Raw genomic sequence first — 12,868 nt, forward strand, 5'->3', positions numbered from 1 at the left:
TTAATGAGTAAAAAGTTGAATTCCCAAGTTGTATTTATTAAGATAAATGATTTTTAAAATTATCACTAAACTATGTGTACATTTCTGATAGGAACCAGGCTGTATTTGGACCTAGAAGAAAAAAAAAAAAAAAAAACAACTCAAGGAAATGGCACAGGCTTAATACACTATGAGAATGGCTGTTGGGGGCGCTTGGGTGTGGCTTAGCTGGCTAAACGTCCAACTCTCTTGGTTTCAGCTCAGATCATGATCTCACACTTGGTGAGCTGGAGCCCCACATCAGGATCCATGCTGACAGTGCAGAGCCTGCTTGGGATTCTCTCTCTGCCCTCTCTCTCTCAAAATAAATAAATAAAATTAAAAAAAAAAAAGTTTGCTGCATTTTTATAATTACCTTAGGCACAGTAATATTCCGAGTTCTATACCACTTCTATAGCTAACCAATTAGTTAGAAAGCAGAGACTTAAATGGTTCATATACATCTGCAGCTCTGGAGAGCAACAAAATAAACATAATACATGCCTGGCTTTTAACTCACTGTTACCAAAATACCAGGTCATAAAGCCATCGAAAGAAACACTTCCAATTTTACTGCGGGCTATGGACTGAATTATGTGTCCCCCTCCCCCAATTCCTGTGTTGAAGCCTGAACTACTGTGCCTATATTTGGAATAAGGAAGCAATTAAGGCTAAATGAGGTCATAAGAGTGGAGCCCTGATCCTTTAGGATTAGTGTCATGAGAAAAGATACCAGGGGGCTCAACCTTCCTCCCTCTCTCTTTCTATCTCCCTCTTCCACCTATCTATCCCCCCACCAACACACTCAGAGGAAAGGCCATGTGAGCACCCAGCAAGCCCATAGCTGTCTACAAGCCAGAAAAAGAGCTCTCATCAGAAACCAAATCAGAGGCTACATTAATCTTGGACTCCCCAGCCTCGAGAACAGTGAGAAATAAATTTCTGTTGTTTAAACCAACCAGAGTCTGCGGTATTTTGTTACGGCAGCCCAAGCAGACTAAGGCACTGTGTTTTATGAAAGTACATCCATCTACCATTGCATTTTATTCTCTAAAGGTAAATTAATTAGGTGCCATTTTAATATTGAAGAAACGCACAAATGGGCAAGTCATTTGTCTAAAATTAGAGAGTAAACAGGATAGACCCAGGTCTCCCAGCTACGAATTCATTCCAGAGCTAGAGAGTTAGGGGGATGGGCATGGCACAACCTGCCATGCAAACAGGTGGTTCCAACCCAGCGAAGTCTCACTACCTGACAACCATAACCTGCACAGAAGGTCTTGCTTTCAAACAAGGTATAAGGAAATGCTATGCTGAAAAGATTCCTAAGTGCTAAATTTAAGCAATGAAATTATAAAACCATTTCAGGTATACTGTTTTAGAAGTGTCCCAATGTTCGGGGCGCCTGGGTGGCGCAGTCGGTTAAGCGTCCGACTTCAGCCAGGTCACGATCTCGCGGTCTGTGAGTTCGAGCCCCGCGTCAGGCTCTGGGCTGATGGCTCAGAGCCTGGAGCCTGTTTCCGATTCTGTGTCTCCCTCTCTCTCTGCCCCTCCCCCGTTCATGCTCTGTCTCTCTCTGTCCCAAAAATAAATAAAGGTTGAAAAAAAAAAAATTTAAAAAGTGTCCCAATGTTCTAATACTATTTTTAAAATAAGACTTAATTTATACTTTTGTCAGTTCTACTTAGACGTCAGAGTATGTGTAGTGAACTGTCCTTACTTCTAATTCATCTCTCATTATTGAATAGAGGGTTGGCACAAACTAGGTCCTTTTTTCACATTTATTTTTCTTGGTCCTCCTAATTACCTGCAAATTGAATGTTATGTCCATTCTACGTATGAGGCAACTAAGGGCTCAGAAGGAGTCACTGGTCTACACCCCCACAGCCAGTGAGCCCAAGAACTAGGACTCAAACCCTGGTCAATCGGAGTCCTTCCATGTATCCACCCTCCTTGTTTGGCACCCCGTAACCTTTAGAACAATTCAGGGCACACCATCTGCCTCTCTGCTTCACATCTTGCTCCTTCTTGTACACGGCCCGGCACAGCACTCACAAGGCACTCCCCTAAACAGTTCCCAAACAACGTCGGTGTGCCGTTTGAGACCTCCTTGACCCCTCTTCCTGAATGTCTCTATCACTAGGGCCTGATGAGACTCACCCTGAGCTAACTTTTATTCACCCTTCAAGATTTGTGTCCCTTTCTCAAAACTATCTGAGATATAGGCCGTCCAACAGGGCACCATCCCTCTTCTTCACTTCTCCCGCTAGCTGGTCTTTGCCACTAAACTTCAAGTCCCCGGAGGGCAAGACCTGTGTCTTTTCTTTATGCCTCCGCAGCTGACCACAGAACCTGGAACACAGCACGCAGAGATAAATGCATTTTTGCAAGGACAGTCTTCCTTATATCTAAATTTCTCTAAATGTATCTAAATCTAACCTAATCTAGCCTTGTTTTAATCTAAACTGCTTTTTTATTATCTGACAAGACTGTATGACCTTAGGCAATTCATTTAGCCTTCTGAATTTCAATTTCCATAAATATGAAATAGGAAGAATACTAATTGTGCTACTTCTAAGATATGCCAACAATCAAAGAAAACAATATGAATATGCTTTGAAAAATGTCAAACATTACAAATGCATATGCAACTAGTGAGGATAAGTAAACTTTCAGAGTTAACCACCTATTTGTCTAATACTTCAGAAAAACCTATTAACATTATGAAAGGCAGTCTTTTGTTAACTAAAGAAGTTGGGGGAAATGGTTCCACATTATAAGCATACTTTTAACTATAACTAATGGACAGAATCACATGTAATATCTTTTTCTAAACTGCTGCAAAGAGCTCTGGAAATGATATTTCAGCATCCAAAGAAATAAATTTTAGAAGTATTATATGAGAAAAAGAAAATCTGAAGAGTTTTTGCATTAAAATAATTTTCCCTTTTCATAAAAGGACACTTTATCTATTCAGAAGTTAAAAGTATGAACACTGATCAAAAGGCACACTTAATAGCAGACAGAATAAATAAAATTGAATTCCTTAGTTATTCTTTTCAAGAATTCCCAAAGCCTCAAAGGTTATGAGTATTAAAAAGCACTTTTTGTACTAAATCAAATGTCAGAACATTTACTTAGCTTTTTTAGTTCCACATTTCATGCAGCACTTATTCAAAACCTTTTAAATGACAGGACTATAAATTATAACAGTCTTCTAAAATAAATCCAATCTCTTTACTAGGAACTAGAAATAACTGCTATTAAAAAAAAATAACAGTTTGTTCCTCCTTAAAACTTAAGTTCAGTATACCTTGGGCCCCACTGGGGAAATTGCTACCTGTTTGATTTACATCATTTCAATATGAATGTATTTGGCTTGGACATTAAATGCAATTTTTCATCCCTAAAATAAGCAAGGTTCATTTTTCTTCTAAAAAAAAAAAAAAAGAAAAGAAAAGAAAAACAAGAAAAAGCAAGGTGCCAGAAAAATGACCATTGCTCCAAACTTGCTCCAACTTTTCATAACAGACCTAGATTCCCTGAAATTCATAACACAGCTGGTAGGAATGTTTCAATCTCTTCTGTTTTTAAATGGGTAATAACATTCATCTGGTTTAAAATTCAAATGCATTCAAAAGGAAGTAAAGAGTTTACCTTTACTCCTTCCTCACTGGACCAACCAACACTTAATTCCTTTATATCCTTCCAGAAGAATTTTACATACATACAAGAAAATAACTATCCCATTTATATCCCTTTCCACCCAAATGCTAATATAAAACCAAAACAATCTGTACCTTTCCTAACAACATTATCTTGGAGACTTTTATTCTAGTGGCTCTTAAACGTTTTGGTCTCAGAAACACTTGACACTCCTAAAAATGATTAAAGCTTCCAAAAAGCTTGTATCATATGGATTGGATCTATCAATAATTACCATACTAGAAACTAAACCTTGGTTTTAAAAATATGTATTCATATTTATTCCAAAATGACAATAATAAGGTTATTTCATTTTAACACTTTAATGTTATAGTATATACTTTAGATTACAAACTAGTTGTATGTAAATAACTATTTTCCAAAAAAAGGTAAGAAAAATGACACTGTTTTTACATTTTTGCAAGCCTCTTTAGCACCTGGCTTAACAGAATCTAGCTTAACTGCTAGATTCTCATACCTGCTGTGGTATGGAATCAGTCATGGTATGTTGTTTCGGTTGAAGTAAATGAAGAAAATCTAGCCTCACACAGATATGTAGGCAGATAAGGAAGGCATTTTTAATATCCTTTTCAGGTAATTGTGGATATTTTTCTTTGAAACTTGACAAGTGATAGTTTCTCAAAGGTTAGTTGCAACAGGAAAGCTGAAACTATCATGAATTCTTTGTACTCTATTACATTAAAACCCACTGGCCTATCTTGTACTATGAATGGATCTTTTACCACATACATTTTATATCATCACAAATTGGTCATTTATAAAATACTGACTGAGTTATGCAGATCTTCCACACGTTGACACGTTTCACTATACATGAAAAAGAAAAAATTACATTTGTTACTATCACCACCTATCTCATCAGAAGAGTCTTTTTAGGGGCGCCTGGGTGGCGCAGTCGGTTAAGCGTCCGACTTCAGCCAGGTCACGATCTCGCGGTCCGTGAGTTCGAGCCCCGTGTCAGGCTCTGGGCTGATGGCTCAGAGCCTGGAGCCTGTTTCCGATTCTGTGTCTCCCTCTCTCTCTCCCCCCCCCCCCCGTTCATGCTCTCCCTCTGTCCCAAAAAAAAAAAAACTTAAAAAAAAAAAAAAAAAAAAAAGGAGTCTTTTTAAAAGTCCTAGAAAGCTATCAAGGTCATGGTGGTAGACCATGCGGGTTTTCCAAAATTCTAGTTTTTACTTCAAAGCTCGAATTTTATCATTGCCAACAAATACTGTCAGTTGCTTTCCTTGAAGTGACACACTTGATTTGAGAAAATGTCGAATATACCAAAGTCTAAACAACCACAGTTTGTCGTCATTCTTTCAAATAAAAATAGTGTCAACAGGGGGCGCCTGGGTGGCGCAGTCGGTTAAGCGTCCGACTTCAGCCAGGTCACGATCTCACACTCCGGGAGTTCGAGCCCCGCGTCGGGATCTGTGCTGACCGCTCAGAGCCTGGAGCCTGTTTCAGATTCTGTGTCTCCCTCTCTCTGACCCTCCCCCATTCATGCTCTGTCTCTCTCTGTCTCAAAAATAAATAAATGTTAAAAAAAAAAAATTAAAAAAAAAAAACAATCACTGTACTTTGGTATGTAGTTTCCCATTTCTTCACACAGGATTTTTTAAGTTTATTTTTTTTTGTTTTTAGTAATCTCTACACCCAACATAGGGCTCGAACTCCCAACCCCAAGATCAAGAGTCACATGTTCTTCCAACCGAACCAGCCAGGTGCCCCGCACAGAGTATTTTTTTTTTTTAATTTTTTAATGTTTATTTATTTTTGAAAGAGAGAGGGCAAGCACAAGCACAGGAGGGGCATAGACAGAGGGAGACACAGAATCTGAAGCAGGCTCCAGCTGTCAGCACAGAGCCTGACGTGGGGCTCAAACCCACGAACTACGAGGTCATGACCTCAGCCGGAAGTCGGACGCTTCACCGACTGAGCCACCCAGGCGCCCCCAGGATATTTTTTAAAGTACCCAAAGTTACCATAAAGTTAATAATTTTCACTGCTTCTTCTAGGATATTCTTAAGTGAAATGCTTTCGTTTTCTACTGCAGCATGTGAAAGTGAAGATTTGTGCAAAGGCACCAACAGTTTGCACCACTGCTTGTGCACCACCAGAACAAGTATCAACACAGAAAAGGGCAAAAAACATCTTAGTAGTACTAGAGACAGTTTCAATTTTGCAGACCCCCTGAAAGGATTTCAGGGAAACTAGTAAGTTCCAAACCACACTTTAAGAAACCTGTTCTAAGTACAATATCTGGGGGCGCCTGGGTGGCGCAGTTGGTTAAGCGTCCGACTTCAGCCAGGTCACGATCTCGCGGTCCGTGAGTTCGAGCCCCGCGTCAGGCTCTGGGCTGATGGCTCAGAGCCTGGAGCCTGTTTCCGATTCTGTGTCTCCCTCTCTCTCTGCCCCTCCCCCCTTCATGCTCTGTCTCTCTCTATCCCAAAAATAAATAAACGTTGGAAAAAAAAAAATTTTAAGTACAATATCTGAATGTACTAGTTAATCTCCATATTGACAGCTTGTTTTCAATCTTTTGTTACCGCAATGTTGCAATTAATAACTTCAAATAGATGTTATTTTATAGACAGCACTTTTTTTTTTTTTAACGTTTTTATTTATTTTTGGGACAGAGAGAGACAGAGCATGAATGGGGGAGGGGCAGAGAGAGAGGGAGACACAGAATCGGAAACAGGCTCCAGGCTCTGAGCCGTCAGCCCAGAGCCTGACATGGGGCTCGAACTCACGGACCGCGAGATCGTGACCTGGCTGAGGTCGGACGCTTAACCGACTGCGCCACCCAGGTGCCCCTAGACAGCACTTTTTAAAAAATTTTTAAGTTAAAAAAAAAAAGAACTAGATGATAGTCTTATGGATTATGGTATAGGAACCAAAAGAACTTTGGCAGCACCTAGTTTTGAAGACCCAACCTGCTAAGAATCACTAACATTTTATATATATACACACATGTATGTATATATACGTATATACATACACATACATATTATATTATACATATAGTATACGTATTGTATTATATTATTATTATACATATAGTATATTGTATTATATTATACATAGAGTATATATGTGTATATTATATTACACACATATAATAATATATATTATTTATATATAATATATATAAATACATAAATAATATATATAAATTATATATATATATGATTAAGAATATTCCTTAGCGCAAGGCGGGAAGAGCTGGATTTGACATACCATGCCAAGCCTTCATAGAAGGGAAGGAAAACAAAAGTTTATCTTTAGTTTTGAAAGCTAGATAAAAAAGTGTGGTCAGTTATTCTAAAGGGATGTATATTAATTTTATAGCAACATGATTTATTTCAAGAATTTTATTAGACAATAGACTTAAAACTACTTACTTACGATCGAGGTCAGTACTGCCAACAGGACTTTCTGCAATGATGGAAAAGTCCTATACCTGCACTAGCCATGTAGGGCTACTGAGCACTTGAAATGTATTTAATGAAACTAAGGAACTGAGTTTTTATTCCATTTTCATTTGAAGAGATGCACATGGCTAGTGGCTATCAAAATGGACACAAATGTAAGATACAAACAAGTTCCACAATTTCCTATTTATATCCCTCCTCCTCTGCCTCTGCCCCCAACCCCATCCCACCAAAATGAAACATGAAAAAAATTTTTAGAATATGTGCTTTGGGGCACCTGGGTGTTGCAGTCAGTTAGGCAACCAACTCAGGATTTCAGCTCAGGTCATGTCTCACAGTTCATGAGTTCAAGCCCCACATCAAGCTCTGTGCTAATAGTGCAGAGCCTGCTTGGGATTCTCTCTCTTTCCCCTTCTCTCTCAAAATAAATTAAAAAATTAACCTAAAAAAAAAGAATATGTGCTTTTATGTTCATAATAACATTGTCTTCAAATAAAGAAATGACTTTTGCATGTTAAAATGAAATAGGGAAGAAGAAAGGATGGGAGAGAAGGGTCTAAAACACATAAAGCTACTAACATGTATCTTTACAGAAGTAATACATGTTTACTAAAATTTTAAAAGATTAAAACCGCAATTATAGAAATACCCCACTACCAACATTGGTAGATAACTACCATTAACATTTCCATCTGTTCTTGTATGTGTGTGCATGTTTTAACAAACATGGAATTACATTATTTTGTAATCTGCTTTTATCACTCAGCTATACAGCAACATCTCCTAGGTCAAATACATTTCTACCACATAATGACCATCTGGACACACCATTGTCTATTTTACCTGTCCCTCTTCATGAGACACTTAAACTACGCTTTACTGTTTATATTATCCGGTCTGCATGGACACTTCTCTAACCCAGACTAGAACTTCAGTGGTGCAAATGTGTTGAGTGGCTTCAGCCATAACACAGTCTTCTATTTAAACAAGATGACACCACTCCTTGCTTAAGAGAGACCAGGTTCAGCAACAGTGGTGCACTTCTCCAGGCCAGCGAGTCTCAAAGAATGTTGTTCTCCACATCACCCGAAGGGCTTGTTAATGATCAGGTTCCTGAGCCACACTCCAAAGTCCTAACTCCGAAACTTTCCAGAAGTGTATAGATATATATTTTTAAAATATTTATTTATTTTGAGAGAGAGAGACAGACAAAGCATGAGCGGGGAAGGGGCAGAGAGAGAGGGAGACACAGGACTCAAAGCAAGCTCCAGGCTCTGCACTGTGAGCACAGAGCCTGACGTGGGGCTCGAACTGTGAGATCATGACCTGAGCTGAAGTCGGACCCTTAACCGACTGAGCCACCCAGGTGCCCCTCCAGAAGTGTATATTTTTACTGAGAATTTCAGGGGATTCTTTAAACAGCTGGTCAGCGGCCACTAAATATTTAGAAAAGTCAAGCGTAGACCACTGTGAAGGAAAAGCAGTTTTATGGGAAGGAAGCCCAGAGGATTCAAGAGAGGGTTGAGCAGTAATCACCCATGCAACACAAGGCATTTACTGCATGACAACAGGAACAATTTAGCTGCAAACTATACTCAAATTAGTAAAAAATGATACACTAACATTTTAACATTAGTGATAAACTCTACCTAAATTTTTATTTTAAATGTAACAGCTTCTTGACTGTTGTCAAATCACTGTTGTGATTATAAAGTTATTAAAATGTAATGAAGTTCCACATCCACTCAGAATGCAGAAAGCTGCTAGAAAACATCAGTCCCACCCTCATGATAACAAAAAAACTAGTTAAAATACATAATCAGTTTTCCAAACTCATCAGGGATCTGAAGTCTCTGTATTTTACAGCTGCACTGTCCAGCTAGGTGAAAGGAATTCTAAAGAGTGACCAGCTCCGTAGTGCCTGCCTGGCTCAATTGGTAGAGCAAATGACTCTTGGTCTTGGGGTCGTGAGTTTGAGCCCCACATTGAAGGTAGAGATTACTTTAAAAAAAAAATCAGATATATATATATATTTTTTAAAGTTTATTTATTTTGAGAGAGGGCAAGCATGTAGGTCGCACACAGGGGAGGGACAGAAACAGAGAGGGAGAGAAAGAGAATCCCAAGCAGTTTCCACGGTCAGCATGGAGCCTGACACAGGCTCGAACCCATGAATGGTGAGATCATGACCTGAGCCAAAATCAAGAGCCAGATGCTTAACTGACAGAGCCACCAGGTGCCTCCCAAAAATAAAATCTTTTAAAAATAATAAAAATAAAAAGTGATCAGCTCGTCTAAGGAAAGGATGGACACATGAACAGTTTCTCCATCAGTGATGGCAGCCACAAAGGCTGGTAAGAAAACAACAGAAACGGTAACAAATCATTAAAGGCCACGTAAACTAACAGTTCAGAATCCCCGTGAACCCCAACACAAGGATAGTCCACACCTATTCTCCAGTTCCTTTTTTTTTAAGTTCATTTATTTATTTATTTATTTTTCAACGTTTTTTATTTATTTTTGGGACAGAGACAGAGCATGAACGGGGGAGGGTCAGAGAGAGAGGGAGACACAGAATCGGAAACAGGCTCCAGGCTCTGAGCCATCAGCCCAGAGCCCGACGCGGGGCTCGAACTCACGGACCGCGAGATCGTGACCTGGCTGAAGTCGGATGCTTAACCGACTGCGCCACCCAGGCGCCCCTCATTTATTTATTTTGACAGAGAGTGAGTCGGGGAGGGGCAGACAGAGAGGGAGAAAAAGAGAATCCCAAGTAGGCTCTGTGCTGAAGCCCAGAGCCAAATTCGAGGCTCAATACCAGGAACTGTGAAATCATGACCTGCGCTGAAATCAAGAGTCGAATCCTCATCCAAATGAACCACCCAAGCACCTTTATTCCAGTTCCTTTATGTAAGTTTCCACTGAGTCTTTGAGAGTAAACTGAATTAAAAGTCCAGCCTCTGTGACCCTGATTCCTATAGCTTACCCACATTAACAGTGACTAAGCTAGATGACATGGCAGTTACAAAAGGTTCAAGGATTACTTAACACAGGAAAATATCTAAAGAAGTCAGATGGACTAGGATGACTTCTCACTTTCTACACACCTCACCTCTTTTAATACTTAACAAAAATTACCACTTATCCCTATTTGCTTATTTTTTAAAGAAAACTTTTTCCCTTATCTTTTCCAATTTAAATACATGACTCTGTCTCAAAACAAAAAGTTTATTTTAAAAAGAATATAACTGGGGACTCTTGACTTTCGCTCAGTTCATGACCTTACGGTTTGTGAGATCGAGCCCCACATTAGCCTGCTTAGGATTCTCTCTCTGCCCCTCCCTCATTCTCTCTCTTTCAAAATAAATACATGAATATTTAAAAAATAAATAAAAAGAATACAACTCATATTTGTACTCTGTATACACTGTGATCATAAATAACTACAAACATCTATTCATTACTGGAGTGATTTGACTCTCTTGCTAATCACAAATTCCATCTTCAGGATGCTGTTTTAAGTAACAAGTAGATGGTTCTAGTAATCTCAGCTGTAAAGCAAGCACATGCTTTTTATCAACGAGTATTTTATTGGATCTCTCTCTGAGTCTGACACTATGTTAAGCCCCATGAGGGCATATAAAAAGAAAACACAGTCCTTATCTTGAAAGACTGACAGTGAACTTATTAGAATTATGGTCTGCAGAGGGTTGAAGTATCTCACTACCAAATTCAGTGAGACAAGAACAACTTTGCTATAACAAGTGCTTTAAGTTTCAGTTTGGATAAAAAAATAGATCTCAAAATAACTTTTTCAAAACAAATTCAGTGAAATACACATATGAAGAGCTGCCTACCAGTTGGCAATGATAATTATTTTACTTGAAATCTATGTAGAGACAATAGGCAATTTTCTTATTATCTAAAATCATCCTGGGGCTCCTGGGTGGCTCAGTCGATTAAGCATCCAACTTCAGCTCAGGTCATGATCTCGCGGTTGGTGAGTTCGAGCCTCATATTGGGCTCTGTGCTGACAGCTCAGAGCCTGGAGCCTGCTTCGGATTCTGTGTCTCCCTCTTTCTCCCTCCCCCGCTTGCACTCTGTCTCTCTAAAAAATAAATAAACATTAAAAGAAAGTTTAAAAAATATCATACTCAGTAAGGATTAAATAGCATATTCGGGGGATGAAAGTTTTTTTCAAAACACACTCTGTAGTTAAACAGAGTACAGAAATTCTAGCCTCTAAAAAATACGTAAAATTTCAAATTGGCCACCAAGACAACCAGTTGAGTTATGCTGCCACCCACTGGACAAAACACAAACAGCAAAGCAACCCTTGCTCTGACTTCAAACACCAAGACAATTTGGCTCAGTTTGTTGGCGGTTTGGCAGTAAAGCTTTTATTTGTAATCTGGTGTCTCTGAAGAGCGACACAAAGTTAAGTAATGTTGACTAATTATGGTTTAGTTTCTATTAATTTCCATTATTACAAATAGGTCTAGAGTTAAATTATATTGACCTCAACCAAGATATATTCAGCTCACGAGACATTAAAACTACTCCAATCTTAGTAAAATAAATGGTTTAAACACAATTACTTGACAAATACTCATCTAACCATTCCAAATTCAGCCCTACTGGGGAATAAAAACTGCAACATCTTTCTTCCCCATGTCTGTTTCTGTGGCCTCTCCTTCTCAGAACCCTGAACTCAGGTTAGTATTACCGGTACCATTCCTAACACGTCAATGTTATTGTCCTGGCCTGAGAACCAAGTCTGTTTAAACACAATATTCATGTACACGATGTACAGCGCAAGCTCCAGGTCACTGACCAACTGCTGGAAGGAACACACTTGTGAACAGGTTACTGGCTATAAAGCTAATAGATCAAAACATCAATAGTTGTTGTGAAAGTGAAAATATACTCTCAAAAGAATAAAGTGCATTAATGTATACAATAAATTTATCAACATTACATGGGGAAAAATGCCTCATGATTGCTCTAATGGATTCTGGATTCAGATGTACACAAAAATAATCAAAGTATGGAAGTGTCATTTAAGACAGTTTTAAGAGTATAGAATGTTCTATCCATTAAATTCAATTATCCAAATGTTGGGGCAAATAGGATATTCTAAATACTGTCAACTCAAATACTTATCTCAGTGACTTAAAATAACAAAGTCTGGATAAATAAAATGTACTATAGGGGTGCCTGGGTGGCTCAGTCGGTTTGAGCGTTTGACTCTGGATTTTGGCTCAGGTCGTGATCTCATGGTTTGTGGGTTTGATCCCCAAGTTGGGCTCTATGCTGATAGTGTGGAGTCAGCTTGGGATTCTCTCCCTCTCTCTCTGCCCACCCCCCACTTGTGCACACTCTGTCTCTCTCTCAAAATAAATAAATAAGCTTTAAAAAAGTAAAAATAAAATGTACTATAATCATACAATGCAATGTTATTCAGCCATGAAAAGAAATGAAGTATTAATCATGATAGAAACAGGAATGAACCTTAAAGCAGATTAGTGGTTGCCAGTGGCTGAGAGAAGAGGAGGGCGGGAAAGTACTGCCGGTGACTAGCGGTTTTCCTGCTAGGGTACCGACAATGTTCTTTAAATTAGCAGTGATGTGGGGCGCCCGGGTGGCTCAGTCGGTTGAGCGACCGGCTTCGGCTCAGGTCATGATCTCACAGTTTGTGAGTTCGACCC

General features: G+C 39.0%; 1 protein-coding gene across 1 annotated transcript in view; it reads right to left on the bottom strand.

The window, feature by feature from the left end:
* The window catches only part of CACUL1 (CDK2 associated cullin domain 1), a 75,449-nt gene that overhangs the window by 25,173 nt on the left and 37,408 nt on the right, over positions 1–12,868 (bottom strand). The gene's annotated exons all lie outside the window — the stretch shown is intronic.

Source organism: Herpailurus yagouaroundi, unplaced genomic scaffold, assembly GCF_014898765.1.
Source record: "Herpailurus yagouaroundi ecotype Mexico unplaced genomic scaffold, PumYag 163, whole genome shotgun sequence".
In the NCBI taxonomy this organism is placed as follows: domain Eukaryota; kingdom Metazoa; phylum Chordata; class Mammalia; order Carnivora; family Felidae; genus Herpailurus; species Herpailurus yagouaroundi.